This window comes from Vidua chalybeata, chromosome 7, assembly GCF_026979565.1.
Source record: "Vidua chalybeata isolate OUT-0048 chromosome 7, bVidCha1 merged haplotype, whole genome shotgun sequence".
NCBI classification, from domain to species: Eukaryota; Metazoa; Chordata; class Aves; order Passeriformes; family Viduidae; genus Vidua; species Vidua chalybeata.
Window position 1 is genome coordinate 31,095,438 of NC_071536.1, and position 16,561 is coordinate 31,111,998.

Sequence of the window (16,561 nt, forward strand, 5' to 3'; positions counted from 1 at the left end):
TCAGAGCAGGTCCTTCACAGCACAGAAACTGGGATGTACAACCTGGGCATCGCTTGGGATGTGCCCTCGTGGTTTCCCAGACCACAAAGAGCTCAGGGAGTTGCCAAGGAAATCCCCTCTCTTCCACAGCAGAGCTAAGCCAGAGCTATCACAGGAAAGAAGGAGAATATCCAGATGATGATGGCTTTGAGGGAAGCAGAAGCAATCCCTTTAGGAGCAGAGCCCTGTTCCAGGCACCTTTCATCCCAGCTTGGCTGCTCCCCACAGCGCTCCCACCCCACTGGCAGAGCTCATGGAACTTGGAGAAAAGATCACACTTTTTGTACAACACCCTGCTGCTTCAAGGAGTATTCTGTAGCTGCTCCCACACTTCATACAACACAGTTTTTCAATGCTGCAAAGAATGCAGCTTTTGCTGGTTTAGAGAGAGGACACAGCCTACAGCAGGTGTGGATGGGAGCAGACCTATTGATTGATATTCACATTCCTCAAAATTTGCCCAGAAGGCATCATTTTAATTCCAATTATAGATAGAATATGCAATTTCATTCCAAATTGTAGCATTTCCTAAAATATTTTACTTTTAACAATTTGATAAAGCCCACAAGATGGGACCTCAAGCACTCACTGGTCAAATATGATCATATATTTCATTACTCTATTATCTCTCTCACCAACTTTCTTCTATATATTCTGTCTATATCTATATTCTTCCTATACATTCTATCTATAATTTTCACAGCAAAATGATTTTTTTAAAAAATTAAACTAATTTGTTCCAAACAAATCTTCTTTTGGAACTTCTAAACAATCTTTACATAACTTTGAAAAAATATTTTGAGCCACATCTCCAAGTTTCTATAGTTGCCTTTGAATCAATTTCCTGTCAGTTACCACCTCTTCATTTGGCTCTGACTGGGTTTCCTGTTGAGGTCCTTGGTTCTAATGAGCATCCTTAGACCTCAATTTGTTGGGTGTCAGCACCTTCAAATCAAGCTCCTTTTGAACAGCTCGGTGATAACTCCTGTCTGCTTCAGCTGGGATCAGCCTCTGAGCCATTCAAATGCACCAGTGGATGGTCCCTCTCCCAAATCCACCTCTTCCTACTCTGAAATGGAAGCATTTTGTTCAGTGGAGCTTGAAGAGTGGTGTTTCATCACAACAGCCACGTCTGTGTTTCCATATTAACAATTCAATATTCCCCAGTACCTCTCTCAGGCTTGAGCCCCCCTGTTTGGCTGTAAAGTGCAGCCAAGGCACCCTGCTGCCAGCAGCCAGCAGTCACTGAATTTCATGAGGCTCGATGCAGGTCCCAAGTCTTTCCATGTTTTATCATTACAGCTATATCAAGTTTCTTATCCCAAAACAAGCAATTGGGGAAAGCAACTGCTTCTGATTTATCTTCCCTAACCTTGGGAATGAGAACAACATTTCTGCTTTTTCTTAAATCATTAATTTTTGTCTGCAAGATCATTACTGTACTCTCTGTGTAAAATCTATGAGTCTTCCTAGGTATCCCTTAATGTTTCCTGAACCCAGCCTTGATGTACATTAGACACTTGGGATTCATTACTGGTGTTAATCTGCAGACATTAAAAATGCAAGGTCGTTTTGAAGATGGGAAAAAAAAAAAAGAACCAGGCAAACATCTTTCAAACCTGTACTTAGTTCTTTTCACTCCTCATTAAATTTCAATTGGTGAAACCTCCTGGTCTTCCTCAGTCTTTTGTCAGGGGGCTGCAGCACACACAGACCATCTGGTGGTGAGCAGGGGGTCAGCCACACTGGGCTTTCAGGGCTTCAGAACAAACTGGCCTCATATCGCCCAGCAGCTGTCAGCTCTGCTTAGGAAAGCCAGGCTTACATTCCTGTGATCCCATTCCTCAGACTGAGCCTTTCTAACAGGTTGTGTGCTGATTTTGTCAGGATTTTCCACAGGATTCCGTAAGCAATGCCCTGTGAGTGAACTTGGTTGTTCATGTGGTAAATTATAATATCTTTTCCTTGGAGAGCTCTGCTTTTCATCATGAGACTCTGCTGCCTAATGCAGAATCTCTGTGGGGGATAAAGCCTTGGGGGGCAGATTCAGCACAGCATCACAAAGCAAGTAGCTCAGCCAGAGATGCTCAGTGAGAGCATCTTTAAAGTTAACAAGCCAACATTTGAAAATATCATTCATCACATCTATCAACAAAAACACCAAAACATTTCAGGAATCCCTGATAATTAAACTGATTACACTGGACTGATTAAATTAACTACCAAAAGAGTGGTAAATTTAATGTCATTGTTTTAGCATACACCGTGTGTATATCATACAACATCATTTTAAGTGCTCTTCCATTTTCCACTTGTAAGGTATTATGTGAGCAACTCTTATTTTTGTCATTGTGTTTAATGGTTTGGAGAGATAAAAGCTTCCCTTCTACTTTACTTACTGTCTCCTAAGGACATGCATCTTTATATGCAGTTTGTGAGGCAGAGTGACCTCTATACTCAGAGATGGAGCTATGTTGTCTTTAAAAATATTTATAGCATCCTCTCTTCTTTTAAATTACACCTGTCAGTCAAACACAGCACTCACTGAAGAAGCCTCAATCCAAAACCTGTGCAATTTGAGCTATTTTCTGTATTTCTGCAAAAGAATCTAGATTGCCTATTTTTTTCCTGCAGAGCAAATGATGACCTTGTATTGATCATGTACATTCTCTTTATTTGACTGCTTGTTTTTGTTTTTTGTTTTTCTTCCAGACATCAGCATGCTTTACAGACGGACATAGGGTCCCATTTCACACTAGAAAATCTAACTTCCAGTGTCAGGAGTGAGCCAGGTCACCACCAATGCCAACAGAGCTACCTAACAAGGCAGAGTGTGGGAGAGACAAGAGCCATCACAACAACCCCACCCAGGATGTGTCAGAGCTCCCCGAATCCCTCCTTGCAGTATCCCAACAATTTATCGCACAGAAAATCTTTCACAGAGCACTAAGTGAGAAAGGTGATTCCTATCAGTCATTGTGTGCAGTAAACTGGTTTTGCATGCAAAAGCTTTCAGATTGTGGGCTTATCAGAAGGCTAAGTTATGGCATCTCAACAGATTTTAATGTTTACCCCACGGCTGCAGTGCCTATCAGTGCTTATCAGCCCTCAACTAATCAGCCTTGAGAACAGCAGAAGCCACGGTGTGCATTGTAACACCCCAGAGAGTCACTGAGGTCTCACATCTGACAGCACAACACTACTAAAGGTATAAAACACTTCTAAAATCCCCAAAGATGGGCAAATACTAATGATCATGTCATTGTAACACTGCGATTTCGTCTTTTATTCCCATTCCTGAGCACACCTGAGAGCTGCTCTTCTTCCTGCAGCCTCAAAGTGGCCACAGGCTGTGTTGCTTCACCTGTATCCACTGGCTGTGTCACCTTTCCCCTGGGCTCCACAGCTGGGGTGTGCTGGTGCACATGTGCCCCATTTCCACCCCTGGGACAGTGACATTCATGGCCCTGCCACAGCAGTTTTTCAGGTGGCAGTGGCCTACCCTTGGAGACCAGCATCTCAAAATCACAGGAATTATGTGAACAACCTCTATGAACAACCTCTTTTGCTGCCCTTGGGATGCTAATTCAGTGTTCTGCAAGTCACAAATACCATGATATTTTGCTTTGTTCCTCCTCACAGTGAAACTGGAAATAAGAAGCAGTGCCCTGTCATCAGTGCCTGGGAGTGGCTTGTTAAATCACACTGGGGCTGCCACAGGGTTTGCCTTGCTTTGGTCTTTCCTGCTGGCTCTAGAAATGCACAGACCTGTCTGAGGGGATGAAGGAGACAAAAAAAAAATCTAGCAGATTGCTCGTGCCTCTTAGATCTGCCAGCAGCACAGAGTCTTTTTAGCTGTTCTCCTGCCTGAAGCAGTCCCTGCAAAGCAGCTTCCCAGGGTCTTCTCCAGTCAGCTCCAGGGAAGGAGACTCCACCAGCTCTGTGGCTCCAACAGTTCTCCTGCTCCCATGTCCAGCCATCCTTGGGATGAAAAAAGACCTTCTCCACGTTTTCTGGTTAAATTATTTTGCCCATTAGTAAAATAATTCAAACAGAATAAGAAATTTCAGAGTGTACCTCTGAAAGGTTAACTCCTGGCTTACAGACAGCAAGTGTGGTTCAAAGGCTCCATCAGTGTTTGGCACCTCCCTTTTCAAACAGGTCTTAGGGCTGAGGGTCATCAGAGGCATTTAGAGCCTCTAGGGAGGCTGGTAAAGAAAGGCTGCAGCAACTGACCTTTAAAATTTTCTTTCTAAAAATAGATGTTAGGTGGGAAGGACCAAAAATAGTGTCTTTGGAAGCATAGTCCTCGACTGGCTGACTAGAAAGAAAATTTTGTGCTTACAGGTGTGGTTTCTGCATGCAGCCTGATTAAATCAGAATCTGAGTGGGGCTGCTTCTGTAAACCTTTACAGAAACTGAAGTGAGACAGAGAACTAAGCCATTAATTATTTTTTGTTACTTTTCAGAAAAAAATTAAAAGAGAGAAACTAGATGTAGGTCTAGTACCCTTCCCGTTTTTCTAATAAATTTCTTGGGTCAGTTTTATAGCAGAAAGTAATTTTCTGGGATCCTGTGCTGTTGGCATAAAGGACAGTGTCAGAACGTGATTTGTTTTGAACCATAAAAAATGATGCAAAAAAAAATAGATTAAAAAAATTGCCAAAGTTCAAATCCTGCCACACCTTTGGATTTGGGAAGGGCTCCAGGCAAACCAAGCCAGGGTAGCATTTCCACTCCTCCACTCCCAGGCAGCAGCAAAGGAAAAGTCAGATTTTAAACTTAGAAATATTTTCATCATTGCATAAATTATCTGCCTTTGGGGGGATGACAATAACCATGACTTCCTTGTTATATTTTTGAGAGTGAGAATTTTAATCTGAGCACAGCTGGAATTGAGGGAAGAAAGGGGGAAGAGCTGTCCAAGAGCCAAGGCTGGATTCCTGTCCATGCATGATAGAAAGCTCAGCCTGCTCTCAGCTCAGCTCAGAGCTCTGTGCTCCTGCTCTCCTGTGATGGATGGTGCTGGGAATTCCCTCAGCACTTCCCAGATTCTGCAATGGCTTCCCACAGGCTCAGGGGGAAGGCTGCATCTGTGCAGCACATTCTTGCCTTTCCTATCTCATTTCTGCCATGCAGCCTTCCCAAGAGTTGTGAATTTCCTCTTTGTCTCCCCAGCCCAGGTTTCTGCTATTTTCCTCTCGTGTGACTGGCACTGCCATGGCCAGTGACCTCCACACTGGCCTCCCCACACCTTCCAGCCTCACCTTTGAATTACCCCTTCTCCCCAGAAAGGAGGACAGGCACCAGAGGCATGGGAAGGAGGCTGAGAAAGGGAAAAATTGAAAGAAACTTTTCTGATGTTTTCACTTGTGGGTCCATGTGAGAAATGGGTTTGTAAAGAATTTTTAAAACTTGACAGGAAGCTCATACAGTCTTGTACATCTGTATGTAAACATTAAGATAAGGTGTGCTTGTTGCATTGCTCTGGAAAATGGTTCCCCCCACAGAGACCCCTGTAGCTGTAACCATGTTCGTAATACCCTTCCTTCCTTTCTGGAAGGAAATCATCTCTTCCTGAACAGGAGTCTAGATAGTGCCCTGTTCCTTCCTTGTTCGCCCTCTTTCCCTCTTTTTCCCCTGGAAATCTCCAGGAATAAACATCTTAGACCACATCAGGGGTTAAAGTCTCTTTTGCAATCTTTTGCATTAACCCTGAAATATTTCCCCCAAAGCTCTCTCAGACCTGGGCTAACCTAATAACTCCAGAGGGCTGCGAGGGTAACTATTTCATGTGCTGACTTAGGAAGGCCATGGAATAGAGATGACATTGTTGAGAGAGTGTCTCACTATTGACACTCTGTGTCTCATTATTCATTGAAATTGATAATGGAATAAAATATTTTAAAACGCCTCTCAGTTGCCCAGTCTCTGTAAAAGCTGGAAAAACCAACAGGTCCACAAGAAGCTGGACAGAAACTCCACAGTAAACCCTAATTCTGAAGCAAATGAGGGAATCTGTACAACATACCCCACTCGCACCCCCTGAGCCCATGCAGAAGTACCCCAGGCAGCCCGAGATGCTCCTCTGCACTCCCTGGGCCCCTCCCAGTGCCCTGCATGACCAGTGGGAGCTGTATGAACAAATTCCAGGTATTGCCATGAAGTTACAATAACTAATGAGAAAAAATTCGAGTCAGTGGGAAAGAAATGTGAATATGGAGCAAGAGTTTAGACATCCTGGTGAGCAGAGGTCCTTCAGAAATACAGAAATCAGAGGTTTTGGTCCCTCATGCTGCATCCTTTAAATTGTTGAGTGATTGTTTTATATATTTAAACTGGTAAATTGGAATTAAACTCTATTGAAAAGAAAAAAAAATCCATAAGTATTCCTGTTAGGACTGGCACAAGTCTCCATCAGAACTGTCTTCTAGAAAGAGCTGTGGGAAATGTGATTTGTCTTCAGTGCCTGTGTAAAACACCTATGACAACTACAAAAGCACACAAGGGTGAAACTGGAGATGAAGAGCTGCAAAGGTCACCTTTCCTCTCTGTGACCGAGCCCAGGCCCAGCTGGCCCTGTCCCACCTTCCAGCACACTCCCTGCAAGCACATTTGTCACAATACAAACTTCTTAGATTTATTATTACAGATTTATTAATTTTGAGGAAAGGAAAAGACCAGCTTGATTCCTGAATAACTCAAATGGACAAAGGCAATTGCTGGACTGACCACAGGCTTTTGAGACCCAAATCATCCATCAAACTTATACCTCCTCCTCCTGTTCTTGTTATCCATCAGCCTTTCCTTTAGGTAGGCTGTCAATAAACTTTGTGTCAGCAGGTCAGAGAGGATGATGCAGCTTCAAAGAGCTTATAAAGCAAGAAACAAAGGCAAAGGACACCAGGAAAACTGTAAAACATTTTCCTTGCAACAGCAAATGCAGCTGCCCATATTTGACACAGATAACAATGCTGACTAGATCAAATAAACAGGAGGTAGATAGATAGATGGACAGACAGACAGACAGACTATATTTATATGGGGGGATATATACAGGTGAACAGATAAAGATATATGGAAATACTAAACAAAAAGGATAATAACCCAACTAGGTCAAACTTAAATAAGTAATTAAGGGTTTTTTTTCTTTCTACCTATGTTTTGCACATCACAGTTCTCAGAATGCCTCTAAGCACCCAGTAGAAATATTGTCTGTTTTGGTAATGACTGACTCAATCAAACTCGGGGGAAATGTGAAGAAGTGTATTTCTGAGGGATCCTGGGTAGGAAAATAGAAATAAGAGTCAAATCTGATGCAAAATAAGTAGAAGAGCCAGTCAAGGAGAGCCAGAGAGGGACCTGCAGTACTAAAATAGGTAAGAGTCATTCAGAGAGGGAAAGTATTCAGAGAATCGTATGAAATCAGCAAATAGATTCACTGCAGTCTTACTTTATGAATTACAGTAAAAATCCAGAGCAATTCCTCAGGCAGATGGATTCAAATGTACAATCCAAAGTGAAGCCAAATCAGAATCTGTCCCTGTCCCTTTCCCTGCTCAATACCATCTTCCCCTCGAACTAATGGTGTGCACAGCACAAGCCACCTTCTATAAATGAAAAAAGATACTGTGTGTGGTTTCCAAGATTGAACAAGACATTCTATCAACATGCAAAATGAACTAATTCAGCCATTGCAAATGAACAGATTCACAAAGCAAAAGATAAACTTTCCACATCTCATTTAATTTATGCTCTCTCACTGCACTGAGAAAAGAGCTTTACCCATTCTCTAATGTATTGAAATGTTAGAAACTTTAATAATCAAAACAAAGCCAAATAAACATTATGAACTGCTTGAGAGAATATTTTAAATGAGCAAGAGAATAAAGAAAAGATTCATAATTCACAAGAGTTTGCAGTTTCTGCACTAAAAATCTCCCTAAGGTTGTATGTGAAAGAAATGAGCATGAACTGGATGCAGTAGGAAACCTATTGCTGGGGACTCAGCTTTCCACACACATACTCTTATTCTAAAAACAGTTCTAAGGGTATCTAAAACCTTTAAAACATGTCATTTAATTATGTCATTTTGTCAGTTATGTTAGATGCAGGTTGAGACACATTTCTGAAAATGGCTCTATACAGAAAATCAGGGGTTTGAACAATTCATTGTATCCACTGTTCTTTGTGAGGTTCAATTCTCTCTCATGCTCCCACTTTCTAGTTTTGTTGGGCAATTTCAGATTTGTCTTGCCTGTATCCCTGAGTTCCATTTACAAAAGTCAGTTTAAGTTAGCTGGGCATTTCTCAGTTGTGCACAGAGAGATCAGTCTCATCCAGCCTCCCCAGGTGCCTTGTAGGGAGGGAGGGCATGTTTGAAGGCCATTTTATGACTGATTGCAACCCTGCACTATAAGAATCATCCTAAAATTTTACAGAATCAAAGACTTCTATTCCTGGGGAGAAAAAAATAAATTTAAAAAAAATCTTTCAATGATTGTACAACTTTTGAACAGGGTTAGTGTCTTCAGGCAGCCTAATTTCAACCTCAGAACTGTCCTTAGCTAGGAAGCCAACAATAAAATATGGTAATTTTCACTGCTTTTTTAGCCAGGCCTTTCCCTGAGAAACTATAAGAGGGCAAAAGCCAAGAGTCTTGTGATCATTCTTTGAATTTTTGTAAGAAGCTGTAGAATTTTCTCATGGCACAGACATGAAGAAATTATAACCATTCTCCCATGGTTAAGAAATACATTAGACTTTTAATGATTTTTTAAAAATAACTTAATCTACAGCATTTTGGGGTTTTTTTCACTTTGGATCCAATGTCAAAAATCCTTGATTTCCTCTATGTATCCAGTTGCAATAACACAACCCAAATCTCACAGGCTACAAAATACCAGACTCCATTTTCCCTAGAATACATTTGTGAAACACACTCCTCTCTTTCTTGACAAGTATAAATACACACACATATATATATATATAAAGGTAGCAGTTCCACAGCATCCTCTCCCTTCAGTGCAGACAATTTAAGTCACCCACTCACCTGCAGGACTCTTGCTGTGCTCCAGTCCTTGGGTACAAATCAGGAGAACACATATCCAAGATGCATTTCATTCCAGGCTTAATGTGTCATTTTCTTTAATTAAGCCATTTTTATGTAATGGAAAACATTCCAAATTATTTAATGCTGTATTAACTTCTAATTTGCTTCATCTATGTGTAGTTTATCATATAATTCCATGCCAGAACTGAGGATTCCTTCTAATTCATACCAAGCAAATCAACAAAATGAAATTAAAAAGAAATATATATTCTAGTGTTAAACAGTGGTTTATAACCTAGAATTTTATTGGCTTATATAAACCTTAATTAAAGCTAAAGCTAATTAACCTCAATTGGCTTATCAGCCATTGTATAGAGCAATGACCACTCTGCTGCTTTTTTACTCCTGTTTTATTTTGACACAGAAGTCAGACTTTAGCACAGCACAGTGTTGAAAGGTGTGGAAATGACCCTGGGAACACCCTTGGCTGTCAGTGAAGTAGTTTGACATTTACTGTGATGTTACACGAGGGATTAGACCCTCTAACAGTGACACTCCAGGGAGCAGTATCACTGTGTCACTTGTGCCTGACCTAGCAGGAGCTGAAATACTGTGTTTGGGGAAAAAAAAACAGCAAGGAAAATGGTGCTAGACCATCAGAAGGTGAAGGGAAAATGCCACAATTAGTAGGTTACAGCTCCTGTCAAACCAAGTCCTTCCTGTCATCTTTAACAAAGATCTCTGTGCAATGCCAGCTGTGCCAGTTCTCCTCACTTACCTGCCACGCATCACCTCACACAGATCCTTCAGGCCTGTTTGGTGATACATTTTGGTAAAAAATGCACAAACCCAAAAATGTGTTTTGGCTAAAAATGCATGATTTGTCTCTGGAAAAATATTCAATGCTCTCAGATCAACTCTCCCTGAATTTTCACTTAATTTAATAAGAGTTGTAACACCTGAATATTTTTTACTCTTGGTGTAAGCCAATTCTTATTAATATATTCTCTTGGAAACATTTCAAGCCAATCTTGAGTGACTCAGGCCTCAAGATTTAGATGTTGAGAAGACAGATATTTACTTTTTTGTGCATCACATTTATAAAGCAAATACTAAAATTTCTGACTACCAGTGTTTCTAGTTCTATCTCACCTTTTTTGAGGGAGCATAGCATGGTATCCAAGATTTTTGGATGGTTTTCTAAAATCTGATTTCTACAACTGCATAATAACGTTTCCTCTTTTATTCTTTATGTGTCCTCTATAATCCCTAATGCTTTACTTGGCCTTCTTGCTGATGAACTTCATGCAGTACCCAGAGAACAATCCAGAATGATTCCATGATCTCTCCCTTGCATAGTAGCAGTGCACTTAGAGCCTACCATGCAAAAAGTTAGAAAAATTTCTCCCCTCTACACATTAATTTGCATTATTGCTGCTGAATTTCATTGTGGTTTTATTGCCCAGCCATCCAGGATTGCAGGATCCTCCTTCACCCCTCGGCAGTCAGCTCTGGGCATCAGCAGAGTTGTTTTCTTGGCTTCATTTTTTCATCTTTTTCCTTTGTTTATGAACATCTCAAACACACTCCAACACCGTTTTTCCTGGAATAACTAAATTATTAGTTCCCACCTTTGCTTCTCATCTTTTATGTGGTTTTATTACTAACTCTTCTGTGACATAAAAGTTCAAGTCAGTAAGAGAATTTGGTAAGGACTTTGCTAGAAAATCCACAAGTGACGTATGGCAGAACAGTCCTGTGCACTTGCCTTGGCTCTTAGGGCAGAGGGTGCTCCTACAAAATTCTTGTTCCTCTTTCCCACAGTATCATCCCAAAGCATGAGTCCTTCCTTCCCTTTCTCTCCTGTTTCTATGTTGGATGCAGAACTGAGGCTTCCACCCCCCTCCTTAGGGGCTGTTAAAGATTGGCATTGTTTGCCTCTCTCCTGTCTGCTACTAAGATGTATTTAAACACTCCATACTGCCAGAAATAGTTCATCAGCTCTACACTCCAGATCCTCTGAGAGTTTTAGGGCACAAGCATCTGAGCCCAGCAATTTGTAACTGTAAATTTTATTGATTTGCTTTAAAAACATTTCTGCTGAGGTCTCAGCATGGTTTCATCTCTGCCTTGAACTCTTGTGCAGAGATTCATTGCACCTGCCCACGATGCTCCCTCACATCCCTTCCTCCACTCCTACCCCAGCCCCCCGGGCATCCTGCAGGCTCTCTGCCTCACCAGGATTTGGGAAGCTTTCCATCATCAGCTTTTAGGCCTTCAGGAAACCATGTCTTGCAATTTCTTCCAATCCATCTGCTGTGCTTTACATTTCAGCTACTAGAATTTTTTTTTCTCCCATTCTTACATATTATTCACATTTTAAATACATCTTTATTACTCCCAACAGCATCTTTTAAAACACTCTCTTACCTGAATGACTGGGTTTTTTTTCCTTCTAAATAAACTTTTTTTTTCCTTTTAACAAGGTGTTTATTCCAGGCATCTATTAGAATATTTTAAACAAGATTTATGGCCTATAAGCTGCTCCTTGAACTGTTTTTCTCAATTTAATGCCATATTGTTTGGTGTGGGTCTTCCATCTTGAGGATGTTGCATAGAACTGTTGTATGTTCACTGATACAGATGGGGTCTTCTACAGAGAAATCACATGCCAAGGTCGACAAACTACTCACAACTAAACCACCATCTGATTTTCCTCCTCCAGCTTCTGAAAAGAATTATTAGCATCTCTAAATATGCCACCTCTCCACCAAGTTCTCTATGGCATAGGAACAGAAAGTATCTCCTGCCCTAAGAAATGTATTCTCTAGACATCTCTAGATTCTAATCTTATCTTTTAAATAACCCCAAGTTCTTTGAATTCAAGTCTACTTACTTGGTAAATGAGAGTAGGATAACTAAGGGGCACAAAGAGAAGGACACAATAATGGCTGCTCCTACATTCAACCTTGACAATCCATATTGCTTCCTGAAGTGTCAGTGCTCTCAAGGACTTACTCAGAAAAGCAAAACCTCAGAGATACCAAAACCTGATAAAAAGGCCATTCAAATGCAAGTGGGGGAACTTGCTGCAGTTGTCTCTGCCATTTTTATTTTTAAAATAAATACTGAGTTTTACTGCACATTACCGATGTGTGTTTACACATCCCTGTTGTACGTAAGACCTCACTCACCTGTAAACACCTCTGAATACAACCAGCCTAAGCCATTAAAATTATAGGCTGGTGTAGACTGACATGCAAACTAGGGTGTCTTCAAGGATCTCCTCTCAAAACTCTCCTGTTACAGACAGGACAATTCCTGTTACTGCCCTCCCTCCACCACCTTTCTGAGGACAGCTCTCCTAGGCAGCAGGACACAGAGTCCTCTGGAGATTCCCAGTGTGACTGAAAATCACTGTCACCTCACTGATAATCTGGCCACTTTGCTTTTCTGAACTGGCCAGTGTCATGAGAAGGTCTTACCCCGAGCCCCTATGGCTCCAGGAAATCAGTGCAGTCCATCCTCTGAAGCTGAGCATATTTTGGGACAAGGTGGCCACAATTCCCAGGGAACTTGGGAGAAGTAGATATAAATAAAGCAGGAGGCTACACATTTTGAGTGCCCATCAAATTAGGGAGCATCAGTTTATCTCATTGGTTTTCATCAGGATTAAGAGCTCAAAACAATATACAAGTAAGTTTCCTGAAAGTAAAGATTTTGCAGTAAAAGGAGCTGTCAACAGCAGGAGAAAAAATGTGTTTATCAAGAGATGCTTCCTAAAGAGAGAGCAGGGATGTCACTGAGAGAAGCTTAGGGATGGATGAGTCTTGAAAATCATTCTTCATTTTTTTATACCACTGATTGCTGCTGTCAGACCTTCAATCTCTTGAAGAGGCAGCATTTCAACCTCATATAGCAGCAGAAGTGTCTCTATGAACACCAAGAAAAGGGGTTTGCTTGCATCTGGAGGTGAAACACTGGTGGATTCAGTTATTCAATGAATCCAGAAAACCTTTTCTTACCATTCTGAAGAAATGTCCTCAGACACGTGTAGCCTGCAGAATGGATGGATTGATTTTAACAGCCCACGTGACTCACCATTGCAGATACCAACTAGAGGTCATTTCTGTCCATGGGTAATGGTTTTCCCCGAGAATATAGGCATTTTCACCCCTGGTTATTCTTTCTGGTAACCTCCCATTCATGGGAGCTGACAAACACAATCTCTCAAAAAACCCCAAAGGTACTGGGGAGGATCGAGATGGAAAATCAAAGCAAATTTCCATCAGGGTGGCAAAGGACCTGACTCCTCAATAGTAACCATGAGGAGGGAAGTGTGGGCAACAGCACAAGGGAGGGAAGTGACACAGTTCTCTTTTGTTTTTCATTGAGTCTATTATAAAATTTCAAAACTTTTAAAACTAAGAGGAATGACACTGGCAACAACCACAACAGACATGGGATAAGATGAGGCAGCCATTGAAAGAAAAAGATGGAGTAAGGTCCAGTAATTTTTTTCTGGGCCACTTAATTACCGTGATAGTTGTTTATTCCTCCTTCTCTTGTGTTAAACACTTACTGTTCCACACAGCACTCAGCCTTGTCTTTAGCCAGGATGAAATCATCCCTGGAGCAGGAGAAGCCCACATCAGTGTGTTCAGCTTCCCTCCTACATGCCAGGTTCACCAGGCACCCAGGAGATGCTCAGCTGGGAGGAGGAAGGTTTCTCCTGCTTTTTATTCCCACCTTCTGATAAAATAGAATGCAATGCATAATGGTAGTATACTACACTTCTGCTGAACACAAATGCTCTGAGAATCAATACAAATAATTATTTAACCATATGCATAATGTAGACAGTTTATTTTGCTTACTCCCTTTGCCCTTACCCTGACAAAAACTCTGTTGGTACAGCAGAAACAGGCAATATGCCAATACATTGAAGTGTTTAAGGCAAACACATCACTCCTCTTCTGTGCATTTTCACATCACTGTGTGCCTGTTCCTCTGCTTCACACACGGGGAACCAGAAGCCCCAGTAGTTAGGTTGTGTTCTTTTTATGCCATAACATAAAATATAAAAAGTAAATGTGCGATACATTTTGAAATTTATGATGTAAACGTAGCTTGGGAGAACAGTTATCTTTGCAATTTCACTGGACACAGTACTTGGCCTTTCAGGCTGGAAGAGCTGTGCTTCACTGTGGTTAGAAATGGATTAGGGACACTGTGAACAAGTCAGACTAAATTGGCTGAAACATTAGTAACCCTTATCACTCCTCCTTAGGGGCTGTTTACAAATGGGTGAGCAGGACTTGGAGTCCCACATTTAATACTTTCATTCTGGCAGAAGGAGCATGCACACAGCAACAAATTTCCCTGTCACAGGACAGAATAAGCCACGCTGAAAACTACTGCCTCACATCAGGTATCTGCAGTGGAGGACAATACTGTGTCTATCACTGCCCAAAATCTCTCTCAGACTTTGAATTGGCTTTACTTGTGCACAGATCACAAACCCAGAAACCTCTGATAACCTTGAGCACATTCAGATGATGAACAAAGCACCTTAGCAAATGCAATAGGTAATTTTCTCCTCTCAAATGAAATAGAAGAACTCTCTAGTAGCATTTTCCCAGTATTTTGTAACGAGACCAACCCTGTTCTGTCGCAGCATATGTCACAGGTGAGACAGCCACAGTGCAGAGTATCACCACACAATTCCAGAAGGCTTTGAGCACTCACCCATATAGAGTAACACCATATCAGAAGGCTTCAAGCATCTGCCCTTCTTGTTCCTTAGCCCAACCTTTTTTACCCCTCACGTTCATGCATTGCACCTACAGGTGTAATGTTTACCTACAGGTTCCTTCTCTGTTGTCACTGTAGAATTTGCACCAGACTAGGGCAGGGATCTTAGGACAAGAGAGCAGGAAAAGTCCCATCCAAACCCACTGCAAGGTACCTGCTGACTTCATGGGCTTGGACTGCAGCCCTTGGAGGATCACTCACTGCTACAAAAGCTCTTGGAAGGCCACATACCTCAAACAGAGCAGGATTCATGCTTGCTGACATCCCACTGCAGAGCTGATGGTGGGGGCAGGAAGGCTGAGGAGGGTTGATGGGGAGGGAGTCAGAGGACAATTCCCACACTCCCACCATCAGCTGCTCCACATTGAACCCTTAATGCTGAATGAGAGACTTGGAGAGAAAACCTACATATTCCTACAGAGGAATCCAGCTGCAAAGATGTCAAGACAATCAACTAGGCAGGATAATTTTTTGCTTGTTTTAAGAACAATTATATTGAGAAATATTTAGTCTTAATGATTTATGCATTTTTAAAAACTAATTGCTATAGAAACAAATTAAGTATACCCAGATTATCTCCTCCCTGAGCTATTCATCAAATGCCTTTGTGGTGTGTATTTCTTGCATTTTAACAGGCTGAGGAGCTTGTGGCTGAGCCCTCTCTGCTTCTAAAGGACAAATAGGTTTTACAGGGAGGGAAAAGGAAGAGAACAGGTAAATCCTCTGGATATTTTCCTTTGGGCACTGTAGTTCATCACAAAAGTAGGAGTTTTAACATTTATGATCTCCAGCAGAATTTTAGTTTCCTGTTGTAGGCATTTTGAGATGTGCAATAAAGCATTACTGCATTCACCTGGAGGGAGTTAGGAAGTTTGGTTTAGCAGTGTTCTTCTGAAAAACTTCATGCAAATGCTTTCACTGATGAAGATGGACAGTCCAGCTGCTGTGTCTGAAAAGGTGTATGATGCATGCTAAGGAACAGCATGAATGTCAAATAACATAATAATTAAAATACAGAAGGAAACAAAGGAGGTGAGTGGGATAAACAGTTCCTAATTTTGTTTTATCTTATTGGACAAAATTACATCTAATATAACCTTCCTATCTCTACATAAACCCTTAGGCCTGGGTTCAGATTCTCCAGTAGTCTGGCACAGGTTTTCCACAAAGCAGCAACTGTATAAAACCTCCTTCCCTTTTTTCCTCATCCACGTTAATCTATTTTGTATGCCTGGTCCCTGCATCACCTGTAGATACATTTCTGCATCACCCAGTGGAGTTTATAATTCTCTGCAGCTCTTAAAATGGTCAGACGTGCCAGTTCATACATTACATTATACAGCTGGAGACACTTACATGAAACATTGACATCTGAAAAATCAATTTACTTGGACAATCTGATATCCCCCCTCCAAAAGTTGGATGTGTTCTTTTACTTCCATGACATTATTGTAATTGCTTGAACCGCTTTTGTTGGGGTATTTTTTCCAACCCTAATTACTTTGTCATTTATTATTAAGCATTTTAATATGGTCATTAAATGTCACACATAGCTTTCAGTTTTTTCTCTCTGTCTGGTTCACAATCCTGCAATTTAGAAAGGTCCAGCCATATATATATTTTTACACTTTGACGTGTTTAAAACTTGGCTCAATG